The sequence below is a fragment of the Bos grunniens genome, chromosome X, assembly GCF_055505025.1.
Source record: "Bos grunniens cultivar Pamir isolate PY7600 chromosome X, Bosgru_T2T1.0, whole genome shotgun sequence".
NCBI lineage: Eukaryota > Metazoa > Chordata > Mammalia > Artiodactyla > Bovidae > Bos > Bos grunniens.
The window spans coordinates 65,490,914-65,501,479 of NC_141194.1; the positions used below are offsets into that span (position 1 = coordinate 65,490,914).

At 39.1% G+C, this 10,566-nt stretch overlaps 1 pseudogene; it reads left to right on the forward strand.

Annotated features, from left to right (window-relative positions):
• Positions 1-5,010, forward strand: part of LOC147340626 (centromere protein R-like) — a 32,613-nt pseudogene extending 27,603 nt beyond the window's left edge.
• Positions 5,011-10,566: the final 5,556 nt, after the last annotated feature.

Consider the following 10,566-nt stretch of genomic DNA (forward strand, 5'->3'; position numbering starts at 1 on the left):
GACAACACCAGATGGTCAACACCAAAATCAGATTGATTATATTTTTTGCAGCCAAAGATGGAGAAGCTCTATACAGGCAGCAGAAACAAGACCGGGAGCTGACTGTGGCTCAGATCATGAACTCCTTATTGCCAAATTAAGACTTAAATTGAAGAAAGTAGGGAAAACAACTAGACCATTTAGGTACGACCTAAATCAAATCCCTTATAATTACACAGTGGAAGTGAGAAATAGATTTAAGGGTCTAGATCTGATAGAGTGCCTGATGAACTATGGACGGAGGTTCATGATATTGTAGAGGAGACAGGGATCAAGACTATCCCCATGGAAAAGAAATGTAAAAAAGCAAAATGGCTGTCTGGGGAGGCCTTACAAATAGCTATGAAAAGAAGAGAAGTGAAAAGCAAAGGAGACAAGGAAATATATAAGCATCTGAATGCAGAGTTCCAAAGAATAGCAAGAAGAGATAAGAAAGCCTTCCTCAGCTATCAATGCAAAGAAATAGAGGCAAATAACAGAATGGAAAAAACTAGAGATCTCTTCAAGAAAATCGGAGATACCAAAGGAACATTTCATGCAAAGATGGGCTCGATAAAGGACAGAAATGGTATGGACCTAAGAGAAGCAGAAGATATTAAGAAGAGGTGGCAAGAATACACAGAAGAACTGTACAAAAAAGATCTTCACGACCCAGATAAAAACGATTGTGTGATCACATACCTAGAGCCAGACATCCTGGAATGTGAAGTCAAGTGGGCCTTAGAAAGCATCACTATGAACAAAGCTAGTGGAGGTGATGGAATTCCAGTTGAGCTATTTCAAATCCTGGAAGATGATGCTGTGAAAGTGCTGCACTCAATATGCCAGCAAATTTGGAAAACTCAGCAGTGGCCACAGGACTGGAAAACGTCAGTTTTCATTCCAATCCCAAAGAAAAGCAATGCCAAAGAATGTTCAAACTACCACACAATTGCACTCATCTCACACGCTAGCAAAGTAATACTCAAAATTCTCCAAGCCAGGCTTCAGCAGTACGTGAACTGTGAAATTCCAGATGTTCAAGCTGGTTTCAGAAAAGGCAGGTGAACCAGAGATCAAATTGCCAACATCTTATGCATTATCAAAAAAGCAAGAGAGTTCCAGAAAAACATCTACTTCTGCTTTATTGACTATGCCAAAGCCTTTGACTGTGTGAATCAAAACAAACTGGAAAATTCTTGAAGAGATGGGAATACCAGACCACCTTACCTGCCTCCTGAAAAATCTGTATGCACGTCAAGAAGCAACAGTTAAAACTGGTCATGAAACAACAGACTGGTTCCAAATTGGGAAAGGAGTACTTCGAGGCTTTATATTGTCACCCTGCTTATTTAACTTAAATGCAGAGTATATCATGCGAAATGCCAGGCTGGATGAAGGACAATTTGGAATCAAGATTGCTGGGAGAAATACCAATAACTTCAGATACGCAGATGACACAACCCTTATGAGAGAAAATGCAGAGAAACTATAGAGTTTCTTGGTGCAAGTGAAAGAAGAGAGTGGAAAAGCTGGCTTAAAATTCAACATTTGGAAAACTAAGATAATGGCATCTGTTCCCATTACTTCATGGCAAATAGATGGGGAAACAACGGAAACAGTGAGAGACTTTCTTTACTCTTCAAAATCACTGCAGATGGTGACTGCAGTCATGAAGTTTAATGACGCTTGCTCCTTGGAAGAAAAGCTATGAACAACCTAGACAGCATATTAAAAAGCAGAGATATTACTTTGCTGACAAAGGTCCATATAGTTAAAGCTCTGGTTTTTCTAGTAGTTATGTATGGATTTGAGAGTCGGACCATAAAGAAAGCTGAGCACAGAAGAATTGATGCTTTTTAACTGTGGTGTTGGAGAAAACTCTTGAGAATCCTTTGGTCTGCAAAACTAGTCAATCCTAAAGGAAATCAGTCCTGAATAGTCATTGGAAGGACACGTGCTGAAGCCAAAACTCCAATTGTTTGGCCACCTGATGCGAAGTACTGATTCATTGGAAAAGACCCTGTTGCTGGGAAAGATTGAAGGTAGGAGGAGAAGGGGACAACAGAGGATGAGATGGTTGGATGGCATCACCAACTTGATGGACATGAGTTTGAGGAAGCTACATGAGTTGGTGATGGACAGGGAAGCCTGACATGCTGCAGTCCATGGGGTCACAAAGAGTCAGACATGACTGAGCAACTGAACTGAATTGAATGCATATATATAGAATCTAGAAAGATGGTACCAAAGAATTTGTTTGCAGGGCATCAGTGGAGAAACAGACACATACAACAGACTTATGGACATGGGGGAGAGGGGAGGAGAGGGTGAGATGTAAGGATAGAGTAACATGGAAACTTACATTACCATATGTAAAATAGATAGCCAATGGGAATTTGTTATATGTCTCAGGAAACCAAAACAGGGGCTCTGTATCAACCTAGGGGGTGGGATAAGGAGGGAGATGGGAGGGAGGTTTAAGAGGGAGGGAAGATATGTATACCTATGGCTGATTCATGTTGAAGTTTGACAGAAAAGAACAAAATTCTGTAAAGTAATTATCCTTCAATTAAAAAATAATTTTTTCAAGATAAAAGGACACTACTAGAAAAAATGTCAATTGATATGATACATTACATTCATAGAATGAAAAAATAATATATAATCATCTCAATAGACAAAGCATTTAACAAAATTCAACATTCATTTATGATTAAAAAATTCATAAAAATTTAGCATAAGAGGAATGTGTCTCACCATAATAAAGGCTATTTATGAGAAACCCATGCTAATACCATATACCTGGTGTTAAATGGTTGAAAGCTGTTTCTCTAAGATCAGGAACAAGACAAGAGTGTGCCCACTCTTACCACTCCTATTTGACATTCTTAGCTAGAGCAATCAAGCAAATAAACAAAAAAATATATCAGAATTGGATAGAAAGAAGTAAAAGTGTCTTTATTAGAAGATGACATGATTATATATATATATAAATGCTAAATTTTCAACCAAATGAGCAAGATAAAAATCAACACACAAAAATCAGCAACATTTATTTACTCTAGAACATTAAAAAAAATAACTTGATCCCATTTATAATAGCATCAAAAAAACATGAGGAATAAATCTAACTAAGGAGATGAAAGATCTCTAAAAACTACAAGAAATTGAAATAAAATGAAGAAGATACAAATAAATGGAAAGGAATCCCTTGTTTATGAATTAGAAAAATCAATATTGTTAAAATGTCAATACTACTAAAAGCTATCCATATATTCAAGGCAATTTTTATTAAGATTCTGAAGGCATTTTTTTAAGACATAGGAAAAGCACTACTAAAATTTATATGGAACTGCAAAACACCTTAAATAGCCAAAGAAATCCTTTAGAAATAAGAACAAAGCAAGAGTGTTTCCCTCAGAAGGTTCTCTGTTTTTGGAAGTGGTTGTTCAGTGATTTTATCCAGTTACAGGAATGTGTCCCAGAATGACGAAGTGCCTTTTAAAAGATCACAGAAATTGGATGGTCTATTAAAAGCAAATGCATTCGATTCTTCAAAAATCACAAGGAAGAAAAGTGCTGCAGCCTATTCTCCAACAGCTGCTGCTGCTGCTAAGTCGCGTCAGTCGTGTATGACTCTGTGCGACCCCATGGACTATAGGCTACCAGGCTCCTCCGTCCATGGGTTTCTCCAGGCAAAAGTCCTGGAGTGGGTTGCCATTGCCTTCTCCTTCTCCAACAGCTGGAACCTGCCAAATGAGCCCATTTGCTTCTTCCACAAACTCTAAGGAGGAAGACAGTAAAAATAATCCATCAAATGGAAAGAGGAAAAACTGGAATCACTTCAGTATAACTAATAAGATAAATCTACCACACAGTTCAGTTCAGTTCAGTCTCTCAGTCGTGTCCGACTCTTTGAGACCCCATGAATCGCAGCACGCCAGGCCTCCCTGTCTATCACCAACTCCCGGAGTTCACCCTTGCAGTCCAAGGGACTCTCAAGAGTCTTCTCCAACACCACAGTTCAAAAGCATCAATTCTTCGGCCCTCAGCCTTCTTCACAGTCCAACTCTCACATCCATACATGACCACAGGAAAAACCGTAGCCTTGACTAGACGAACCTTTGTTGGCAAAGTAATGTCTCTGCTTTTGAATATGCTGTCTAGGTTGGCCATAACTTTCCTTCCAAGGAGTAAGTGTCTTTTAATTTCATGGCTATAGTCACCATCTGCAGTGATTTTGGAGCCCAAAAAATAAAGTCTGACACTGTTTCCACTGTTTCCCCATCTATTTCCCATGAAGTGATGGGACCAGAGGCCATGATCTTAGTTTTTTGAATGTTGAGCTTTAAGCCAACTTTTCACTCTCCTCTTTCACTTTCATCAAGAGGCTTTTTAGTTCCTCTTCACTTTCTGCCATAAGGGTGGTGTCATCTGCATATCTGAGGTTATTGGTATTTCTCCCAGCAATCTTGATTCCAGCTTGTGTTTCTTCCAGTCCAGTTTTTTTCATGATGTACTCTGCATATAAGTTAAATAAGCAGGGTGACAATATACAGCCTTGACGTACTCCTTTTCCTATTTGGAACCAGTCTGTTGTTCCATGTCCAGTTCTAACTGTTGCTTCCTGACCTGCATACAAATTTCTCAAGAGGCAGATCAGGTGGTCTGGTATTCCCATGTCTTTAAGAATTTTCCACAGTTTATTGTGATCCACACAGTCAAAGGCTTTGGCATAGTCAATAAAGCAAAACAATGACAAATTCATGGTGTTGCTACCTAAAGTTGAGAAATAATGGAAATAATGTAAAATCTAAGTAGTATACAGGTTTTGGAAGGCATTAAAGAGCTTGAAAACCTCATTGGTATCTACCTTGCATAATGTGTCTAAAAAAAAGAAATGCGGAAAACAAAGGACTAATGACAAAAGTAACAAAACAAAAACTATTTGAAATGAAGAATTCAGGACTTCACAACAAAGGTATTTAGCAGAAATACACTAACTATGAATGCCAACTTCTGTATCTGGCTGATCATGTTTAAAGAAACAGAAGAGATGCTTGTAATTAATTTTCCCAGTATATATCAGATCATAGCATGGGCAGGTGCATGTCTATATACATTTTCTTGCAGGTAATTTAAACTTTCTGTACACACTAATAGATAATCTCAATGTAAATAATATGTTTCTTCTTGACCCTTTAAAGTAAGCCAGCATATAGAAAAGGATCTTAACTTATATTCTGTATCTCATATGCTTCTGTATAGTTTGAGTATTTGTGAATAGACTTAATAAAGCATGAATGAAAATGACAAAAAAAGAGAATAAAGCAAGAGTCATCACAATTCAAAACAGTACATACTAACATAAAAGCAGACACATATACCAATGGAACACAATTGAGAACCCAGAAATAAACTCAAGAATATATGGTCAACTAACATTTGACAAAGGAACCAATGGAGAAAAGGCAGCTTTTTCAATCAATGGTGCTGGAATAATTGCATTTTCACATGCAAAAAATAAAATCGGACCCATAACTTATACCACTTACAAAACTTAACTCAAAATGGATTAAAGACTTAAATGTAAGAATTGAAATCATGAAACTCTTGGAAGAAAACAGGAATAAAGCTTCTTGATGCAGATTTACTAATGATTTTTGGACACCTAAACCCAAGCAACACAATAAAAAATAAACAAGTGGAAAGAACCTCCAAGATGCCAGAAGAATAAGACATGGAGCTCACCTTCTTCCCAGAGATACTACAAAATTACATCTATATGTGGCATAACTCCCACAGAACATCTACTGAATGCTGGCAGAAGACCTCAGACTTCCAAAAAGGCAAGAATACTTCCACATAACTGAGTAGGGCAAAAGAAAAAATATATATACAAAGGAACTTGAGCCTCTATGAGGGAGCTGTGAAGGAAGAAAAGTTTCCAATACTATGAAGTCCCCTCACTGGCAGAGACAGGAGGCAGGGAGCTTTGGAGCTTCAGAGGAGAGTGCAGTGTGCAGGGGGCAAAGTGGAAAGTCCTGCACAGAGAGTCAGTGCCTATTGGCACTCTCTAGCCTGAGATAATTGTTTGCTTGCCCACCAGGGCAGGTAGGAACTGAGTGCTGAAGCTTGAGCTTTGAAGGTCAGACTCCAGGGAGAGGACTAGGGGTTGGCTGAGTGAAGACAGCCTGAGGAGTCCAAGAAAGAAGGCTTGGCCCATCAAAGAGGCAAGGGACCATCGTTAGGGGTTGTACAAGGAGAGAGGCTTGCCCGCTCACAGGCAGCAGGGCACTGCCTGCATGAGCTCCAGGTGTAGACTCCAGCCATGACTACTATCTCAAGCCCTAGAGGCAGACATGGACTGCTACTGCTGCTATCACTGCCCCAAAGTTCCTGTGAGTAAGTGTAGGTCACTGCCCACACCTTTACAGAAGCCTATGAAGCCTGCCACTGCCAAAGGTCCTATGATCCTGGACCAACTTACTCAGGAGAGTTCATGGCATGCCCTGTGCTATTGCAAACTTCCTGCGGGTCTCTGCCACTGCAGGCATTCCCCACATGTCCCAAATGTGGCTGTCATATCCCTCCCACTCTTTGGCTTGAGTAAGTATGCCCTAATCATCTGCTGCTTTCACCCCCTCTCACCTGGTCAGGAAACAGACACCAAAGGGTGGTTACACACAGAGGTGGGGCCAAAACCAAAGCTGGGCCCCAGAAGTGGCACAACCAAAGAAGAGGATTGGAAACCTCTCCTGCAGCTGCAGGAGCTGTGGATTAAATCCCCTCAATCAGATTGGTAAACCTGCATCTGTGGAATATCTGAATAGATAATGAATGTTCTCATAATTGAGGCTGTTCTAGCTTTAACAACTGTGGACATTGGGGACAAATACACACGAGAACTGGGCCTGCTGTTCAGTTCTGAGCCAAAGTCTGAGCCTGCTCCACAGTGCCCACAGCAGGTCCAAAGACAGTACTGGAGGATTGGAGGGGAAGGCAGGGATTGGCTCTGACTCACTTAGCAGGGAAGGACACTGACAGCTGAGGTTCTGGGAAAACATAATTATTACTACTAGTTTTTGTTTTGTTCTATTGTTCTTTTTTATTATATTTTATTTTTTCCTAATTTTTCTTCTCTATCTTTTATTTAATATATTTTTTTCTATTTTACTTTGTGTTTTTTTTTTGTTATAATGCATTACTTCTTTATTTTTTTCCTTTGCTCTGTTTTAATCTCTGTTTAACTATATTTTTACTCGTAGTTTTGTGTTATTTCCTTATACTTTATTTCTTTTTTTAATCATTTGTGAGCTTATTTTATTCATTTTTGCCTATTTAAATTAGCTTTATGCTTTTGATTTGTTTTTGTTAGTTTAGTTTTTATTGTTGGTTTACATTGTGGGTTCATTTATTTCTTTGATTGCTCTCTTCTCTCTTATTTTCTCTGTTTTTCTCTCTGTGTGATTATTTGTCTGTTTTGTTTTGCTTTTACCATTTGCCTTGGGGGTTTAACTTGTTCATTTCCTTTTTTTTCCTCTTCTGCACCATGAAACTTGCAGGATGTTGTTTCTCTGGCAAGGGTCAGGTCTCAGTCTCTGAGGTAGGACAGCCAAGTCCAGGATACTGGACTGTCAGAGAGCTCCCAGCCTCAGGAAATACTAATCAGCAAGAGCTCTCCCAAAGGTCTCCATCTCAATATCAAGACATGGCTCCACTCATTGGCTAGCAAACTCCAGTGTTGCATACCTCATGGCAAACAACTAGAAAGACAGGAACACAAACCCACTCATTAGCAGACAGGTTACCCAAAGTCACAATAATCTCAAAGACACCCCGGAACATACCACCTGATGCAGCCCTGTCCATCAGAGGGGCAAGATTCAGATAAGCCCACCAGAATGCAGGCGTGAGTCCCCCCTACCCAAGCCACTGGACCAAACTCAACCACTAGGGGCAGATACCAAAAGCAAGAAGAACAATGACTCTGCAGCCCACAGAAAAGAGATTTCAAACATAGTAAATTAAACAAAATGTGAACACAGAGAACTATGTTGCAGATGAAGGAACAAGGTAAAAACCCACAAGAACAAATAAATGAAGAAGCAATAGACCTCTTCGATCTACCTGAAAAAATTTCAGAGTAATGATAGCAAAGATGACCCAAAATATCAGAAATAGACTGGAAAAAATACAAGGAATGTTTAACAAGGACCTAACCTGATGTGAAGAGCCGACTCATTGGAAAAGAACCTGATACTTGGAAAGATTGAAGGCATAAGGTGAAAGGGATGGCAGAGGATGAGATGGTTAGATAGCATCACTGACTAAATGGACATACGTTTGAACAAACTCCTGGAGATAGTGAAGGTCAGGGAAGGCTGATGTGCTGTAGTCCATGGGGTCACAAAGAATCAGACACAACCTAGGGACTAAACAACAACAAATTAGGACTAAAGAACAAACAGTGATGAACAAAAAAATAACTAAAATTAAAAATACTCTAGAAGGAATCAATAGCAGAATAACTGAGGCAGAAGAATGGATAAGTGAGCTGAAATAAAGAATACTGGAAATAACTGCTCCAGAGAGAATAAAGAAAAAAGAACAAAAAGAAATGGAGATTGTAGTTCAAAATTTCCCTAACACAGAAAAGGAAATAATCATCCAAGTCCAGGAGGATTGGAGGGTACCATCCAGGATAAACACAAGGAGAAACATGCTGAGACATATATTAATCAAAGTAACCAAAATTAAATACATAAAATGTTTGAAAGAAACAGTAAGGGAAAACTAACGAATAACAAACAAGGGAATTCCCATAAGGTAATCAGCTAATTTTTCAGTAGAAACTGAGAGGGCCGGAAGGGAATGGCATGATTTATTTGAAGTGATGAAAAGACTATAACCAAGAATAATCTTGATTCGAGGCTCTCATTTAGATTTGACAGAGAAAACAGAAGTTTCACTGACAAGTAAAAGATAAGACAATTCAGCATCACCAAATCAGCTTTACAAAAAATGCTAAAGGAACTTCTCTAGGCAGGAAATAAAAAAGAAAAAAAAATGACCTACAAAAACAAACCCAAAACAGTTAAGAAAATGGCAATGGGAGCATACATATCAGTAATCACCTTAAATGTAAACGGATTAAATGCTCCAACCTAAAGGCTGGCTGAATGGACACAAAAACAAGAACCATATACATGCTGTCTAAAAAAGACCCACTTCAAACCTTGGGGTACATTCAGGCTTAAAGTGAGAGGATGGAAAAAGATACTCCAGGCAAATGGAAATTAAAAGAAGCCTGGAACACCAATACTCATTTGACAAGATAGACTTTAAAATAAATATTATTACAAGAAACAGGGAAGGACGCTACATAAACATCACAGGATCAGCCTAAGAAGAAGACATCACAATTATAAACATATACACACCCAACACAGGAGCACATCAAAACACATGGCAAATGCTAACACCCATGAAAGTGGAAATCAGCAGTAACATAAGAGTAGTGGGGAATTTCAACACCTCACTTACACGAATTGATAGGTCATCCAGACAGAAAATTAATAGGGAAACACAAGTCTTAAATTACACACTAGACCAGATGGACTTAATTGAAATTTATAGGACATCCTAACAAAACCCACTCACTCTAGTGTCTCATATGGTAAAGAATCTTCCAGAAATGCAGGAGACCTGGGTTTAATCACCTGGGTTGGGAAGATCTCCTGGAGAAGAAAATGGCAACCCACTCCAATATTCTTGCCTGGAGAATCCCATGAACAGAAGAGCCTGGTAAGCTACAGTCCATAGGGCCGCAAAAATTCAGACATGACTGAATGACTAAGCTACTACCCTAAAATGGCAAAATACACATTCTTATTAAATGGAGGCAGAACATTCTACAGGACAGAGCACATCTTGGGGTACAAATCACGTGTTAGTAAATTTAAGAAAACTGAAATTGTATCAGGCATCTTTTCCAAACACAACACTATGACATTAGAACTCACTTACAGGAAAAAAAAAAAAAAAACTGTAAAAAACAAAACCCACATGGAGGCTTCAGTTCAGTTCAGTCATTCAGTCTTGTCTCTTTGTGACCTCATGGATTGCAGCATGACAAGCTTCCCCGTCCATCACCAACTCCTGGAGCTTAATCAAACTCATGTCCATTGAGTTGGTGATGCCATCCAACCATCTCATCCTCTGTCATCCCCTTCTCCTGCCTTCAATCTTTTGCAGCATGAGGGTCCTTAACCAGTGAGTCAGTTCTTCGCATCAGGTGGCTGAAGTATTGGAGTTTCAGCTTCAGCATCAGACTTTCCAATGAATATTCAGGACCGATTTCCTTTAGGATTGACTGGTTTGATCTTCTTGCTGTCCAAGGGACTCTCAAGAGTCTTCTCTAAGACCACAGTTCAAAAGCATCAATTCTTCAGCACTCAGCTTTCTTTATAGTCCAACTCTCACATCCATACATTACTACTAGAAAAACCATAGCTTTGACTAGATGGACTTTTGTCAGCAAAG